The 4,252-nt window shown below is 32.4% G+C and overlaps 1 pseudogene; it reads right to left on the reverse strand.

Annotated features, from left to right (window-relative positions):
* Positions 1-2,935: 2,935 nt before the first annotated feature.
* On the reverse strand, positions 2,936-3,099 carry LOC118981808 (uncharacterized; annotated as a pseudogene).
* Positions 3,100-4,252: the final 1,153 nt, after the last annotated feature.

Here is a 4,252-nt window from a genome sequence, read left to right on the forward strand (position 1 = left end):
TTGCTCAGTCCTTTTGAAAGCCATGGCCACCACAGTCACATGCTCACTCAATGGCGTCTACTGCCCCCACTGACTAGTACAGTGACATTATCATGGTTCACACATGCACATTCCTGTCCACTATCCTTGGCCACCAGGTTACATCAATGTCATGAAAACTGTTCTCATTATATTAACAATGGCTGGACTTTTTCTGGACAAAACTTTATTTCTGAATATGTGCTATGAAGTATCTTCTGAAAATATGAATGAGGAAGTATAAATGTGTGGCCCTTAATTTAAATAAATGTATGAACAGTTGCATAGTAATTACATTTATTATTAGTTTATGCTTTGTTCATAAGAGATAGATATCTTTATGCCTTTCCATTTTTGTCTCATGTTTTTATTGATTTTTGTATTTATAAACTTCTCAAATGTGTCTTATCTTCAAATATTGGCTGATATAGTAACTTTCCAATGCAGTTCAGTAAGAATCGAGAAAAGTAATTTTATATTTGGCTTTGCTTATGGTTTAATCTTATCTAGACAGGGATAAACATAAACTGATATAATGTTTCATCTTGTGTAATTCTACTGTGGTTATACAGAAGAGGCCCAGGTCTTGTCCGACACCCCCAGCTACTGCTTCTGTGATTGCTCTCTCTCTCTCGTGTCTTAATCCCCATAGTACTTAAAAGTCTGAGATGGTGTGTTAGAAACTAAGTATAAAGGGACTTGTGAGTTTTTATAATTTAATATATTTTATCTTCTCAACTGCATAGTGAAATCATTAAAATTAGGAGTAATTTCTTTTATTTCCTTTGTATCTCTCCAGTTTATATATTCAGATAGTTTTTATTTTATGGTTTAGGAAAAAATTATTCCTTACAACTTAAATTAAAACTGGTGTTGTTATGACTACATCTAGGAAATGCTCTGTTTTTTTCTTTTTCCAGGTGGGCAAAAATTTTCAGAAAATTCTCTTAGAATTTTAAGAATGTGAAGTTAATATAAAGATATTAGAAAAACTTGAAGTTCAGAACATGCCCCAGTTTCAGTATATTAGGCGAAAATACCAGATTTATTCTTAGACACAATTAAATACTTATGGACTTTGGGGATATTTTATAATTTTCTAGTTGTTTTACTAGAAATTGGGATTTTATATAAGTGTAAGGAAAAGTACTACACTTTGACCTCTCTCTGCTCTATTCTTATACTACCAAGCCTGGCATATGTAAAGAAGCAAGTGTGAGGCTAGCAATTTGAAATTACTTTTATTGTAAGTGTCTTTGGTGTTCATAGATCTTGTGTGCATGACTGCTCTTATATTACATAAGTTATTTTTTAGAATATTCTTGCCGTATGTACATCATGACATATATGGGGATCAGGGGACTGTACTATGGAGTCCTACTGATGTTGGATAGCACCTTATAGTCTGTTGTATTCTTTCTCTTTCTCTCTCAAATTGGGATCTTGTCCCATTCAATCTTAGTCTTGAAAGTAAATAAATATAATATAGGAATAGTAGCTGGTATTTTAGTACTAGCCATTTAAAAATGCTTTGTATGTATTAAATGAACTGTCCACGTTCTTCTTCCACTTGTATAGTAGACCTCATCCTTCAGAATATCTCTCAAATAACATGCCACTCTGACTCTCACTCACCGATCTTTCCCTCTCTACTACACCATCACATGAAAATACCAACATGCTACTTCTCTCTTCAAAAATATTGCTTTCTTGAGCCATCACCCTTCATATCTATTTCTCTACTACCCTTGACACCTATATGTAATATAATGCTAGAGAACCCCAAGGTTCTCTTCTTCCAACCCTCAGTCTTTAATTATTTTGTGAAGCCTCTCACAGCTCTGTGGCTTTAAGTAGCGCACACGTTATTAGTCCTCCATTATCTGTGAAGGATACATGCCAAGACCCCTAAGGGATGTCTGAAACCTCGGAGAGTACTGAACCCTAGATATACTATGTTTTTCTTACACATATATACCAATGATGAAGTTCAATTTATAAATTAGACACAGTAAAAGATTATTATTAATAACTAATAATAACTACAGTTACACTAATACCTTGCAATAAAATTTATGTGAATGTGGAATTACTGACTAAAATACAGGTTACCTGAACACAAGCCTTATGATACCCCAATAATTGATCTGATCAATGAGACTGCAACTAAGTGACTCATAGGCAGATTGTGTGTAGAGTACAGATAGACTGGACAAAAGGGTTATTCATGTTCAGGGCAGGACGGAGTGGGACAGTGCAAGATTTCATCATGTCACTCAGAACAGCATGCAGTTAAAGCATTGTTTAATCTAGAATTTTCCTGTTGATATTTTTGGACAGCTGTTGACTATGAATAACTGAAATTATGGAAAGTGAAATTCAGGTAAAGACAGACCATAGAATAAATCCTCAATATTATTCCTGGATTAGATGGCTTCCTTAAAATCTGGATGGGTTATAAAAATGTACGCAAAGTAAAATAAGCCAGGCAGTGAGGAACAAGTATCATATGATCTCACCTTTAAGTGGAACCTAATCAACAAGACAAACAAGCAGGCAAAACATAACCAGGGACAATGAAATTAAGAATAATCTGACAGTAATCAGAGGGAAAGTGACCAGAGGAAAGGTAACCAGAGGGGATAAAAAAATTATGCAGAAGTTTTAATTAAGCCTTTAATTTACAACAGAGATTTAGAGAACTTTTTCAGTTATGTTAGGTATTAGTAATACTTGGTTTTAATACTAATTTGGAAAACTTAAAGTATGATATCTTTAAACAATATCCAATAGAGATCTTCTGATTTCCTCTCCTAGAATATGTGACATAAAAGATGATATTTTCTAACTTGCAAACCCAGAATCACAAAACAAAATATAGATAGAGATTTAAAGATGAGAGAAAATAAAATAATGATTGATTTTTCTTATTTCACCAATTAAAATCTCCAGCACAATGTTAAATAGAAAAGGTCACAACAAATGTTTCTTGTTCTCAGGCTGAAGGGCATGTTTTTCAATTAGCAATAATCACGCCTCAGATAAACCTCATTGGTTACAATATTGCCACTGCACAAAACTGAAAGGCATATTTTTCAATATTTCAAAATTAACTATGATGTTTGCTCTAGGTGTTAAGTAGATATTCTTGATCAGTTTCTGTTTCTAGTTCATAAATTATTTTTGTTAAACTATATTTGTATTATACTTTGTTAGTTTATTTTTTGCGTTTAATGAAAACAGTATATGTTTTACTTTTATCTAACATTCTATAGTTATTAATGGCACTGAGAAATAGAGCTGATTTAAAGCACTGTCAACATTTGATAATCAATAAATTTTAATTTTTAAACATTGTCTTCCATTTCATGCTTTTATTTTCCATTAAATCTGAACAAAAATGAAATGTTATATTCAATAATACAGGATTTATCTTTAAATTTAGTGCTGTAGTAGCCAAAATTCAAAGTACTAATAATATATTATCTGCTATATTTTCATTTATTTTAATAACATCGCAAGGACAAAATGTTCCATTAATGGGCAAGAAAAGTACTGACGGACATGTACCTACGTTGCTGGAGTGCCTCTCTGTACAGTGACTTCAACCTTATCTGATCAGTTTACATTGGACATAACAAATGTTCCCAGGGAGAAACCATACAAGAGTATTAGTCAATAATACATACACTTTCATGTATATGAAAGTCAAAACTTAAATTACCTTAGCTTTTTATACCACATTACCACCCATGCATATGTCATTCCTTGTAACTCACCCATTAATTTGTATTATACAGACAAAGACCCAATATAGTGCATACTGGGCAATCAGGAGAAGAAGGCAGGATTTTTGTTTGTTCATAAGCCCATGCAAAAATTTTAAGTAAGAAGTAAAGCTATACCAAGTCAAATTAACATTAGCAGGGATATTAATTTTAAAATCCCCAGATAGATTTCACCAGACAAAAGAGTATATATGCTTTGAAAGACAGTCTCACCAAGACATTTTTACAGTCTTCCAGGCACATTTTTATGAAGGAAACCAGACTTTCTCACTTTAAAACTAAAGATTATTTTCGCATGTTGTTTCAAATCTTAGAATTTAATTGGCTATATCTAAAATAAACTGCACTGATTCCTACTGTTAAAAGAATCAAGCATGCTAACCATAACATTCTTAAAAGTAAATTATATGCCTATAATATAATGGAAATAGATGTACTTATTTTAG

This window comes from Sturnira hondurensis, unplaced genomic scaffold (assembly GCF_014824575.4).
Source record: "Sturnira hondurensis isolate 20B ecotype Veracruz unplaced genomic scaffold, ASM1482457v3 Scaffold0024758, whole genome shotgun sequence".
NCBI classification, from domain to species: Eukaryota; Metazoa; Chordata; class Mammalia; order Chiroptera; family Phyllostomidae; genus Sturnira; species Sturnira hondurensis.